Source organism: Eptesicus fuscus, chromosome 6 (genome assembly GCF_027574615.1).
Source record: "Eptesicus fuscus isolate TK198812 chromosome 6, DD_ASM_mEF_20220401, whole genome shotgun sequence".
In the NCBI taxonomy this organism is placed as follows: Eukaryota; Metazoa; Chordata; class Mammalia; order Chiroptera; family Vespertilionidae; genus Eptesicus; species Eptesicus fuscus.
In genome coordinates, this window is record NC_072478.1 from 67038924 (window position 1) to 67053544 (window position 14621).

The 14621-nt window shown below is 34.5% G+C and overlaps 1 long non-coding RNA gene across 1 annotated transcript; it reads right to left on the minus strand.

Annotated features, from left to right (window-relative positions):
• Window positions 1-5708: 5708 nt before the first annotated feature.
• On the minus strand, window positions 5709-9591 carry LOC129149332 (uncharacterized). The gene is made up of 3 exons (XR_008556252.1): window positions 9462-9591; window positions 6468-6519; window positions 5709-5749 (listed from the first exon to the last, which is right to left on the minus strand). It is a non-coding gene; the product is annotated as an uncharacterized LOC129149332 (long non-coding RNA).
• Window positions 9592-14621: the final 5030 nt, after the last annotated feature.

Consider the following 14621-nt stretch of genomic DNA (forward strand, 5'->3'; position numbering starts at 1 on the left):
GACCAAGATTTATAAATATTAATGTATAATTCAACTGCATAAATTAATATTATTATTCCTTTTTAAAGATGGTGGAAATGAGGCTGAGAAAGTTTAATTAATTTGTCCAAAATCACATAGGTAGTATTTGTCTTAATCAGTTTGAGGTGCTGTAACAAGCTACCATAGACAGAGAAGATTGTAAACACCAGACATTTATTTCTGAGACTTCTGGAGATTAGGAAGTCCAAGACCAGGGTGATCCATGGATAAATTAGTTAAAATAAAATAAAAATTTCATGGAAATTTCTTATTTTCAAAAAGCATTACAATACTACAGCAATTAAAACACTATGACACAGCATAAAGACAATCATTTAGACCAAATGAAATAAACTAGAAATAAACTCACACATAAAGCATTAACTGATTTCAACAAAGGTTCAAGAATGCACATGGGGAAAGAATAGCTTCTTCAACAAATGGTGCTGGGAAAGCTGGATAGCCATATGAAAAGAATGAAACTAGTCTCCTATCTTACACCATATATAAAAATCAACTCAAAATGGTTTAAGACCTAAACATAAGACATTACACTGTAAAACTCCCATAAGAAAACATAGAGGGAAAAGTTCTTGACATTGGCCTCAGCAATGCTTTCTTAAATATGACACCAAAAGCACAGGCAACAAAAGCAAAAATAGACAGATGTTATTACTTAAAACTAAAAAGCTTCTGAAAACAAAGGAAACAACAGAATGTAACAGCAATTTCTGGACTGGGAGAAAATATCTACAAACCATATATTTTTAATGGAGTTAATATCCAAAACATAAGGAGTGCCTACAAATCAGTAGCCAAAAAAGAAATAACCCAGTTACAAAATAGGCTAAGAACTTGAATAGATATTTTCCCAAAGACATACAAATGGCCAATCCTACATAATAAAAAGGTAATATGCAAATTGCATCACTCCGCTACGCCCACGATTGGGCCGGCTGGAGGTGCGGGGGGCAGGACTCAGGGTGGCCGATTGGCTGGCGGTAGGAGCAGGGGGTGGGGACTCGCGAGTCCTCGACCCCAGTTCCTACCGCCAGCCTAAACGGCCGGCGCTGCGGAAGGACCCATGGGGCCAGCGGAAGATGCTGGTGGCGGAACTCTGGGTGGCTGCCGGCACCAGTTTTCCGCCAGCAGCAGTTTTCCTCTGGCCACCCGCCAATTGGAGCGCCTCCCGATCGGAGTTCCTCTCGGGGTGGCCGATCCAGGATGGCCGATCATGCTGGCTGGAGGCACTCTGATCGGCGGGTGGACAGAGGAAAACTGCTGCTGGTGGAAAACTGGTGCTGGCAGCCAGGTGAAAGAAAAGTCTATTGCACGAAACTTCGTGCAACGGGCTTCTAGTATGTATATAAAAAGGTGCTCAACACCGCTAATCATCAAATCCAAAATCATAACTTAATGAGATATGACCTCAAACCAAATAATATTTAAAAACCACTTCACATCTGTTAGGAATCATCATTATATTGATATTTAAATTTACATTATTAAATATTTCATTATTGAAAATGATGGTGTTGATTATGACTGGTGTGTCTAGAAAACTACCCATCTATTGGAGATTAATTATTATCAAGAACATGTAAAAATATGTCCCCAGCCCTGCCGGTTTGGCTCAGTGGATAGAGCATTGGCCTGTGGACTGAGAAGTCCTGGGTTTGATTCCGGTCAAGGGCACATGCCTGGGTTGCGGGCTCAATCCCCAGTAGGGAGCATGCAGGAGGCAGCCAATCAATGGTTCTCTCTCATCATTGATGTTTCTATCTCCCTCTCCCTTCCTCTCTGAAATCAATAAAAATATATTTTTTTAAAAATTTGTCCATAAATACAGACATTGGTATCTACTTCTTTGAGAAGTAGAGTTTTAAAACTAATTTTTCAATGGTTAGACAGAAATTCTGTGGATAAAATTGTGCATTTATCATTCTTCTCCAAGAAAAATTGTTGGAAAAAAAAAACAAGGAAACTTTTTTCTTATCTATGACTCTGGAGTCTAACAAGGAGAAATGTGGCAAACTTTTAAAAAAATTCTGATTGTTTAATGGAAAATAATCTAAGGAAACCAAAGTATTTTCTATATCAATAGAAACAATTCCCTATTGAACAAAGTGTTCTCTGGCTCAGACCTCTTAACTTGGACAAAGCAGTACTTTCTAAATAGTTCGTTTTTTTTTTCCTTTTAAAGGATGACATTGAGGATTCAATTGTATTTAGATTTGGTTTCCAGAAACATTAGCATTATGTCCATACCTGAAGACATTATACAGAAAACAGTCATCAGCATGGTACTCATTTTTTTTTTTTTCTTCTTTCTTTCTTTCTTTTTCTTTCTTTTTTTTTTTTTGTGTGTGTGTTTGTTTCATATCCACACAGGCTTTTGTTTTGATTCAGACATTAGTAGCTATAGCTCCCCAGAGATAAATTACTTTTTAGCCATAGAAATGAAGAAATGCAAACTTGTTTTGGAAATTAGATTAGGAGATAAGAAACAACTAGAACCTAATTTACTATTTGTTTTAATAACTAGGGTAAACCATGAGTTTATATTCCTTTGAAGTAGATGGTGTAGAGCAACATTAAATATTTTATCATGAAGGCAATGTAACCACAGATTGACCTCATTCTTTGGCTATGTCTATAGCTATGTCTACATATCTCCAAAACACTTTGTTTGATTTGTTTCACTGATTTATGGTTTTAAACAAGCCCATTGTTTCAGAATAGTACATGTAACTTATGCCACAGTTACTGTAAACATCCTTTTGGCAAAGATGAACTTGTTGCATATGGTTGTAGGTGGTAATGTCTGGTTAAAGGATTGATCTTCTTAGCAGAAACTTTTGATCAAACCATTTGCTTGGAATTATCCACTGCGCTCTACTAAAGGAAATGTCTTACTCAAATACTCCTTGGCTACCATTTACAGAGCTAAGAAGGCCAATCAACACAATCTGGAATCAATTTAGAATTTTTCTGTAGAGACTTCCCCAAATTCTTTAAAATTTTGTGTATAATCCTAATTTTAAGCTAAAATATTAATTAATTAAGCAAAATAATAGGTTTAACTACACATTGCTAAACAGAAAGTTTATTTTTATACTAATATGCCAGTGTTTTAAAGTAAAGCTTATTGGATCAAGTAGCAGCTAGTTAAAGCATGGCCAAGTTGGCTTTAGAAGTTGGTGTAAATCTCATCAAGTACAAAGTTCAATACTGCCATCTATGATATCCATATAATTGTGAAGTTTATAGGACATTGTGATGGTAAACAATATTTTCATATCTATCTGTGATCAGTGTAATTACATCTTTGTACAATTTATTCTACCAAAGGCATGTTTAGTTACTTATATAAACAAATAATACATAGACTCCACATATGTGGAATATAGGATATTAAGTGGTTGAGAAATACACAGTTTTGGCTGTGAAGTTACTATTAATGAACAACATAATGTATAAGGCATCTCCAATGTGGTACTTCAATTCCTTCCAGTCCGCTTGTCTCCAAGGCCCTGACTTTTCCCATTATTTTTTTATTCAGTGTTGACATGCTCTAATGCCTTTCCTTCCAGTTTTCTAACCCTGTCCTCTGATAGGCTGTGTCCTTGGAGACTGTAGCTAAGCATAGATTTGAGCAAGCAGAACTACATGATCCTGAGGATCCTGAGGTAATAACTGGACATTACAAGGCAGATTTTAGACCACATATCCAGAGATGAAACATAGTTGAAGCTAAAATGATTATGCTATTCTCATGAATCAGGATTCATGTACCCAAATCGATTGTGTACTCTACCACTGTTTTTACCTTTACTAGGGATGTAAGAGTCTATAATAATCTAATTGTTAACATCAAATACATGTCATATCAACATACCAATTACATTTTAAACATTGAAGATGTGTAAAGTGTCATTTAGTATTAAAGATTATTGTAGTTACATTTTTCTAATTTCATATAAATTTTTCCTTTTCCTCTTTTTTTTTTTTAGATTGGAAAATATCAAGGGTTAAAAAACTACACTAATTTCCTAATATGACAAGTAATTGTATTGATGAAATTCTTCCAATGCTAAACTAAACAGAATAATAACCCACCAACCCAAACCAGAAATCTGGGAATATTTTTCTAAGAATGTCACTGAGATTTCTGAAATGTATTTATAATATTGCAAAGATTATTAAGATATTACTATCTATAAATATGATTCTTTAAAATAAAAAGTGAAAGTATCTTTGAACTGTTAATCTTAAATGAAGATGACAATGTCAAATGAAATTATTAACTATGCTTCCATTTTGAAAGACCAATGCTAGAAATAATTTCTTATTACACAAAACTAATGTTTAAGAATTAGAATAGCATTCTAGCAGACAATTTTTATATAATTAGAAATTTCTTGATAGGATTGCTAATTATGAGTTAGTATTGTCTTGGCAAACTTAATTGCTACTGCATTACCAAAGACAAATGGTATATTTATCTAAACCTCTATAACAGACAAATTAAAAAATATTGAATGTTGATACTTACTCCCACAATCAATAAATCATCAACTCTGCCAAGATTCAGGAAAGAAATATACCTCATCAGTGTAATCTTCATCAGATATAATTGGTTCAATTTAACCACATAAGGAATATAAAATATAGGGTCAATTAGTGTAATAAAATAAAGAAAATTTTTGTAGAGAGACTAGCAGCCCATATAGTCCTTAAGCATATGTATGTTTAATTACTCAACTATACCAAACATATTTAAAAGGATCTAATGAAACTCATAAGCTCTTAGTTAGCTGTTAGTTGAACAAGCAGGTGCCTAATATTCACAAAATATAATGTTAGAAACTATATTTTTGGCATGCCTCCAAATTATTTAAGTTTTATGTTTTTGATAGTATATATTATTAACAGAATGTTCTGGAAGTATTTTGTTACAATATTTTTTAAAGATTTTTATGTTATTTTGCCCATAAAATTGCTGAATTTCTTACAAATGACAAATTATTTTTATGTCTGGTTCTAAATCTGACCATAATAGTCTGGAGTGCTAACAGAGGGGACTTAAAATAATAAACACATAACTACTTATCCATAGCATCGATGTACTGAACCGTTTCACCTTTTAGAAAGCAGTTAAAATAAAACACTTAACTGCAAACAATGGACTATATATAAAAATAAAAGGCAGCTAAAATGAGAATAACAACAAGCAAAATATTTAATGATCTGTTAACTGACTAAGGATTTTGTGGTATTTTAATTTTTGTTATCAAAGACTTCCAAATAATGTTCACTTACAGTCAGAGGAGAGTCATGCTAATATTTGCTAACATTCCAAATATGTAGCACATTGTATAAAGAAAAATAAAAAATCCTAGACAGTGATGTAACATGCAGCTTTTTAACACACAACTTTGATATTTTCTAAAAAGTTCATTAAAAAATTAGTTCATAATAGCATCAGTAATTAAGTTAAGATGCAATTTTTACCTTTGCCAACATGTATTTCATTTATCTTTGCATTTTTCATTTGAAATTTGAGGAGAGATATAAATGTTCTGTTTTCACCGGATCCATCAGTGATTTTAATGCTTCTTGTCAGACAACATTAATGAGTTTCTCCAATCTGAGTTTCTTTCAGTTTACCTGGACCTGCATGGAGTTCAGTTTACACTCCCGCTAAGTAAAATCCTGAGTCAACTTCCTGTAGATGATAGCAAGAAACTCTACGCAAGTTACAAAAATAAAACAGAAAACTATAATTATATGAAGACACAAGAAGGCTCTTGAGAGGTGTCAACATTGTTATTTGTTTTGTTTTTTTATTGTGGCTTTTAGCCTGAGATTAGGTTGTTAATAGATGCAACACAGAGCCGCCATAATGCAAACAGAACATCTGAAGAGAGATTGCTGTGTCTTATGGTAACTTTCAGGCATGAAGGATCAGAGGACAGAGTTCAGGACAATCACAGCTGCCTATCCAATAAACTATTCTGTATTTTACAGAAGACTGAAGTGAAACAGTTGGAATTATATTAAAGTCAATCATGATGCTAAAATAAAGATGCATAGAAAAAAATTAAAAAAAAATAAAAGTTAACTGAATTCTGATAAATTTGGTCTTAGAGATACTTATAATAATTATTCCATTTCTTATTTTTTTCTAGATAAAACAGGATAATATACCTTGGATCACTAGGCTAGAAAAAAGCAAGCTAGAGTTCTTACTATCTTCAATTGTGTCTAGTTTTTGTAAGCCTTTGGACCACATGCTTATATGTTATGCATGATGCTCACAAGAACAGTGAAAGACAGAAATTGTTTTCAGTTAGAGAAAGTCTAAGGTGGTTAATTAACCATAGATTAACTCTTAGAGCTAATATTTGAATCAAAGCCTATATGAATCTAAATTATTTTCTTACCTGTGGATTTGAAGCGTTTGCTCTAGAAGAAATTTGTCTTCTCTGGATCAATCTGGAACAGACCAGATTTAATAGGGTATTTTAGGTGTGTAATTACTCGCTCCCAACTGCAGGGTTTAGCTTCTGTGCCTTCTATATCATTTGTGCTTACTCTGAGTTTTTGGAGGATGCACTATTAAATTCTTTTTTAATTTTGTGATATAGCTAGCATCTGAACAGAAGACCAGTGATAATCTTTGACAATGTACCAAGCATGTATTTTATAATTTATCTGGTTGGTAGACATTTTTTTGTTGTTGTTACGTTATTAAATATGTCTCCATCTGCCGCTCCTTTGCCCACCTCCATCCAGCCCCTGCCCCCCCTTCCCTCTGGCCATTACCGTACTGTTGTCTGTGTTTATGGGTTATGCCTATGTGTTCTTTGGCTGATCCTTCACCTTCTTTTTTATTTATATCTAAGAGTATTCTTACACTTATCTATAATAATAAAATCATAATATGCTAATTAGACAAGATAGCCAAACGACCTTCCGGACGTCATTCTGGACATCCTTTCTGATGAAGCCATGGTGGCGGGGGCCGAGGCAGTGGTGGTTAGAGGCAATCAAGCAGGTAGGCAGGCAGGCAGGCAGGTGAGCAGTTAGGAGCCAGCAGTCCCAGATTAAAAGAGGGTGCAGGCCAGGCTAAGGGACACCCACCCCTGTTGTGCACGAATTTTGTGCACTGGGCCTCTAGTAAATTATATAACAATGATCTTAGAGACTGAACTTAGAGAGAAAGATATTTTTCTGGTTGGATAAGCATTATTTTTCACTACTTTACTACTTGTAAGTAGGTCTTTTTTTTTTGGCTGTTTTATTTTTGTTTGAGTATTAGAAAGAATATATATATTTTCTATCCTGGGCTCTACCATATAACTAATGTTTAATAAAAGACAGATACTATGTAATCACTGGTCCTGAGAATAGTAGAAAATGACAGAAAGACAATGTACAGTGCTCTCTTTTCTATTTTGGGGAGATTGCTTAAGTATTTATTATTAATAAAGGATAAGAACATTTTAAATAGAATGAAAAACTTTAACAATGATCTGAAATGGTGAAAGGTAGTAAAAGGGGAGGAGAACATTCCATAGGACAAGAAATGGAAAACTTTTTCTGTAAAGGACCCAATAGTTAAATACGTGAGACTTTGTGAGCCATAATGTATCACAACTGCTAACTATGTGTTGTAGCCAGAAACATCACAACAACACACAAATGGATGAGTGGAACTCTTGTTCCCAAAAAGCTTTCTAAGTGCAGAAGTGGGGTCAGTATTAGACTGTGAGCAGCGGTCTTATATTTCATGTAGATTTACACAGTAACTTGGAATCATGCTGGTTTGATTAACTGAGAATGTGGTGAATGTTTGAATGTTTTGTTTTTGTAATCCCTGAAATATCACTGTTTAAAAGTACAGGTATGTAATACAGTACCCAGTATTAAAAAATAGGAGAACATGGGGGTCTGAATGTTGACTTAAAAAATGAGAACTACTAGTAAAATAGAAGATCTGTAAAAGACCTAGGCCAGCACCTCTGTCTACTTGCCTTATATCCATTCTGGAGGCAATGAAAATAATGGAAATTTAGGGTTCATACACTATTCATATGAAAGTTATTTTAAGTCTAGTTTTTATTATTTGGGTTGTGCCCATATGAAATTTCTTGCAGGAAGAGTCTCTGTCATAGAACCTTGTAACAATTCCTTTGTGACTGGTATTGCAACAGAATTTCCACTGGGCATCCCAGAATTGTCAAGAATTTTGGGTGGGAATTATCCTCAGTGATTGGCTTCAGGGAAATACTAAGTCACATCTATGATATTACCACCACTTGCTGTGCTGGATGCTTTGTTCCACTGAACACTGGCAAAGCAGAAAAATGAGTTCTTGGATTTTCCTATGCAGATGAAGCCTATCTCAACTACCTACACTTGCAAAGCTGTGTTCAATTGCTGCTTTCTCTCTCTTCCTTTGTTTCCCTTTCTTCTTCTCTCTTTCTTCCTTCCTTTCTTCCTTCCTTCCTTTCTTTCTTTCTTTCTTTCTTTCTTTCTTCCTTTCTTTCTTCCTTCCTTTCTTTCTTTCTTTCTTTCTTTCTTTCTTTCTTTCTTTCTTTCTTTCTCTCCTTTCTTTCTCTCTCTCTCTCTCTCTCTCTCTCTCTCTCTCTCTCTCTCTCTCTCTCTTTCTTCTTTCTCTTTTATTTTCTTCATGCAGATGTTGCACAGTGCAGTGGACAGTTACAGAAATACTCAGAGCCTTCTGTTTAAATCCTTAATTTGTATTACTATCGTTAAAATCTTCAGTAAATCCCTTGGTAACCTGTGACTTCAGTCTCCATATGGGACTGATCATTTATGCCCAATTTTTAATAGGGAATGCTTAAAATAATATGGGGAAAGTACTGTATATTATTAAAAATTAATACAGAGTACCAATAGAATAATATAGGAAAAGGATAGTATATTGTTAAAAAAAATTTCAGAGACTATCACCATCACTATTTCTGGTTTACCGGAACTTCTTATGGAATGCCATTGTCTAATTCTGTTGCCCATCTTTCCATAGTGTCCATGGGTCCCTCCCTAAGAAATCAACTATCACTGGTGTTTGACCACTAATTAAAGTGGGAATCTTGCCTCAAAGTCTATGCACATATCCATTCAAAGCAATGATTTTATATGCAAATGAACACTATGGATTTGTCAAAACCCTGATGAAACTATGAACTTTAGTTGATAATAATGTGTCAATATTGGTTCTTCATCTGTAAAAACTACACAACAGTGACGCAAGATGTTCATACAAGGGAAGCTGTGGGAGGAAGAGGAAGAGGCAGAGGCATGTGAACTCTGAACTCTCTGTTCTATTTTATGTTCACTAAAAACTGTGCCCAAAAAAGCCTATTGAATTAAAAACAAAGGAAGCACTCGAGGCAGGAGGGCTGAAATACCTGAGGCAGCTCCAGTTAGAGTGAAAAATCCGGTGCCTGAAGGAGCAGGACCAAAGAAAGATGAGAGAATTCGGGGATCATAAAAGAAACTTGACTTTCCTGCAAATGAAGAGTGATTACAAATAATTTATAATATCTATATTCCATTTATATTATCTCATATAATTCAACAATCCTCCTGATTTCTTAGTTGATTACACTAAGGCTAATATTCATTAACTTGTCCAGTATCTCCTAAGTAACAATCAGTGAAGACAGAACTTAGGTATGTTTTCCTGTAACCTAGTAACAGTCATACAAATGCAGATACTATTCTAAGCAGATGATAGGGGATTTATTATCACAAAGAAGTGTGTCTATGTGCAGGTTCACATGAGTACGGGAATTGTATGTGTATTGTATATCTTATCTCTAGAAGAGGAAAAGCAATATTCTTGCTTCTTCATTGAAACAAGTCCCTTAATTGGGATTTGTATGTATGCATGTATGTATGTATATTTATATGTATGTATTGGAAGAAAGTAAGGCCCCTTAGTGGACCTAAATGGGAAAAATTGGATAAAGTTGCAATAGATTGTGTAAAAAAAATAAGATATTTTATTTTTTTTAGTCAGGAATATCCAGAATAATGATAAGGGATCCAGAACACAGATAAGAATTGAGTGGGGCAGTTATGTGTGAAAGGAAGAATTTGGGTGTGGTCCAGAATGAACCAAGTAGAGGTCATAGGGAAGGAAGTAATATCAGGATCAGGAATTCAGCAGTTTCTGAGACCTGAATCAAGTGTAACTCCACACATGAAATGTCAGAGGAATTTACAGAGAGGGTAGGGACACACAACAGAATGTGGTATGTAGATTAGAGCTACTTCATTCTGTTACTAAAATAATGGGGACTCACAGAAGATGCTTATCCATGTGGTATACCTTGACTTCCAAAATAACTAGAAGTGTATGAATTCTATGTAAGCTAAGGAATCAACATTTCCTTTAGTAATCTTTGAATAAGCCCTAAGGTCTTTATTCATTTTTTTCAAACAGTATTATAGGCATCTCAGAGAGCACACATACATAGAGGGTGATTTTAAGGTTAAAGTATTCAACTAAATGCTTAAATAACCATGAAGTCATGTTTTTCTGTCTTTTCTGCTACCTTGCATAATACATTGGAAATGTAAACTTAATAGGGACACAGATTTTTGTTGTTTTGCTCATTGTGTATTCACAATGCCTAGAGATTATGTGGTACAGTTGTTGAAGAAATATTCATTCAGTGAAATGATGCTATGTGCTTAGGTTGCTCTATCTGCAAACTCTATGTTCTTTAATGTCTCTCCCAAAATAACTCAATCTATTTGCAGGTCAATTTTGTTTTTTTCTCATTAAAGCTTTAATTTCTTGTGCAGGAATTAAAAATCAAAGCCTTTTATTTTTAGCTCTTATCAGTTGAAAAGATCCAAATCAAAATGGAGCTGACATATTTGTTAACAGATCACAAAGTAGGCTGGAATTAATTGCAACTCCACTAAAGCTCTATTGTTTTACACTTTAACACATGTTCAAAACTACTTTTGTTGAAAAGAGTCAAAAGAGAAATTACTTTAAAAATCAGAGATCAGGATTTTATAACTCAACATGCAATGAAACACATGTGCTTGCTAAAAGGTCCCATTTTGTCTTGTCATTTTAACTCCTGTGATCACATTGAACATGAATTGAGTGAATCAGATATTTCAGTATCTTGCTTAATGGTTACCTAGTAGTGTCTCTAATTTTGTTAAAATTACTTTTAGAGAAAAATGTTTGCAAACTCAACTTACCAAGACTGAAAGCCATTTTCTTTTGCCTTCTTTTGAAATTGGTGTTAAGGTACAATTTAGTTGAAGATCAGTACGATAATACCAGATGGTGAGAAGCTAAAGGAGTCCTATGTTAGGATTCGACTTCATGAACAATTATTTCCTAAGTACTAATAATATTTTGCACATGGGCAGTACTTTCCAGTCTTCGCTGTCCTTTTGCATTGGATACTCACAGCCCAGTAACTATGACAGAGCAGATTTTATTAGCCCAATGTTACAGATGTGGAAATGGAGACTCAAAGAAGTTAATGGATGAAGTCAACATCACATTAAAATGTGTGAATCAAGTTCTTAGAAGCAAGTTCTTTGACTTACAAAGATAAGGATATTTATCATTGAATCGCACATTCCTGAAATGTTATGTCATTTTATATAAAATACTCATTTAAAATAAATGTTCTTGTCACAGTTTTAAGCAGGTTGCACTGAGATGTTCATGGATCTTTAGGTAACCTAAATATATAAAAGCCTAAGCGACCGTCGCAACCAAAACAACTGAACGGATGACCCAACAGGCTGCATGGGTTGACCAGGCCAGCAGGGGGGTTAGTGAGGAACAACCAAACAACTGAGCAGCAGGTTGCATGGAGCAACCAGGCTGGCGGGGGGGGGGGGGGGGGGGGGGGGGAAGGTTAGTGAGGGGCGACCAGGCTGGTTGGGGGCAGTTGGGGGCAACCAGGCCAGCAGCAGTCAGTTAGGGGTGATCAGGCAGGAAGACAGGTGACCATTTAGGAGCCAGTGGTCCTGGATTGTGAGAGGGATGTCCGACTGCCGGTTTAGGCCCGATTCCTAGTATCCCAAGGGATCCTGGATTGGAGAGGGTGCAGGCTAGGCTGATGGGACAACCCCCCCCCCCCCCCCCGTGTACAAATTTTGTGCACCAGGCCTCTAGTTATAATAATAAAAGTAATAGTGTTCATAAAATTAAGATTTTTTGAGACAAGGTATAATACTAAGTGCTTTAGGTGATTATCCTATGTAATTTTCTCAATATCTTCATAAGGTAGATGCTATGGTTATCCTAGTCTTATAGAAAAAGGTATTTAGATATTTAGGTAACATTAATAAATACAAAGGTGGGAAGAGGTAGGTTTACAGTTGTTTGTATTGAAAATAATGCAATAATTAATAAATATTAATACAAGAATAAACTCTGTTTCTCATACTCACAATTGTAACCCTACTCTGCCTACCCCTGTAAGGTATTGGCAGAGAGCTTTGCAGATACCTTGGACCACCATAAAGATGAACAAATAGGTCTCTGAGCAAAATAAGTCTGAAACATCATTGGGGGAAAAAAATGACAAAATGAAGCTGTCCTACTTTGGGCACATCAGGAGAAAGCAGGGTTTTCTGAAAAAGACAATAACCTTGGTAAAAGTAGAAGGCAGCAGGAAAAGAGGATAATCAAATATGAGAAGGATTAACTTCATAAGAGAAGCCATGGACATGAGTCTACAGGAGCTGAGCAGGGCTGTTGAGGATAGGACATTGTGGAAGTCACCCATTCATAGTATCACTAGGAGTCAGAGCAGACTCAGTGGCATGTATCACATTTAGGCTGAGAACATAACTGACCTTATAGAAGGTCAGAAAACTTCTTGGGAGGTACCCCTGGGAGCTGAATTCAGACCAGAGACCAGTAATTCTGTCTCCTGAATCTGACTTTTAATTGCATAACTCCTCTGTGTCAAAATGTAATATCGAAAACATGGCATGATTACAAGTCCTGCTCATTGGGACTGGCATTAAGTTTTGAATTTTAAAAAAATAGATATGAAAATCATTTGCAAGCTGCAAATATGAAACAAATGTCAGATTTCATGAGTTAAAATTCAACTTTTGGGTTCTTTATCATTAGTACTTTTTGCTTTTTCTTGTTTTCTTTTCCATTTTTCTATTTGGTCTCCAGTTGGTTGCTTTACCTTTATTCCTTTTATATTTTCATCTTAATTATTCTTTAACAATTCCAAAATGTTATTATGTGGGCATTGTTGTTTGTAAAATGTGAAAAAAAAATTCAGTGATTTTTTTCCCTACAAATGTTTAAAAAGAACATTTAAGTTAAATATGGTGAGCTGTCATCAGTTTCTAATTGTAGAACTAGAGTCCTCAGAAAATTGGACAGTGGAACAAATCACTTACAGCACTTTACTCTTTTTCCCTCCTTTTGGCTCTGAATCTATGTTGACAGGGTGACTTAACATTAGCTTTATGTCCTTAGAAAAAAATGTAGCCCTATTTGCATTTGTTGCCATTTTCACTATTCTTGCCCAAATGCAGAAACTTATGTTGCAATAAGCACCCTAAAATGAAAACTGATATCATAAAATGCCTCTTTTCATAAAAAGGTGGAATAACAACTGGCATTGAAGACAAAAACAAATGACATGTGACAAAACTTAATGAACATATAACTAAACATCTTATCTCTTTGTCATCATCTATTAACCTATTTCATTTTCTTCATTCCCCCCAAGTTTAATATGTGTTACCTTGTGGCTACACACATGTTGATGATCAGCTAATTTATGCCGTATGTTGTATATAGAATTTCACGGCTGCCAATAATTACAGTGGTAGACAAACTAGAGATTTTTCACTTCTCTGCTAAAAACTAACCATGTGTTCTTCTTTAAAGCAATGTGGTTTTATTTTATGATTTTTTTGCAAGAAAAATAAAAAGAAAATCAGAGCTGTAAAATTTGCCATTATTCATGAAAAAACCTCTGATGGAAAGTTAAGCTTCAAAAAGGGAGTGAGATTTTTTTTTTTTTAATTTTTGCTTTAGCATTAGAGAAGAGGGTGATAGAGTTTAAGGATCACATCTTTATGTCACATTTCAATGCTGGCTGATAGGAATCCTGTTATCAAAATGCCCATGGTTTCTTATTTGAATTCTTTACTTATAAATGAAATCAGGAATTTCAGTATCATTTAAATTTTGACAAAATAAAAAGAGCCTACAGAAGCTTACCCTTTTAGTTAAACATGTCAGCATATCAAACATGCAAATATATATATATATATGTAAATTTTGATATTAAATTAAATTTTAAAATATTTTCAAAAAACAAATACACATTTATTCTTGAAAGTCAATTGATTTATACCTACTGTCAGCATGTATTTCTTTAGCAACTCTTAATTTAACTATCTAATGTAGTACAGTGTTTTTTCCTGGATTATTTTGAGGTAATTTTTTTATTATTTAAAGAAAAAGATTATGAGAGAGTTTAGAAATATATAAAGTGCTTTTTATTGAGATAATTTTTATTTGAACTGTTTTTTAGTCACAT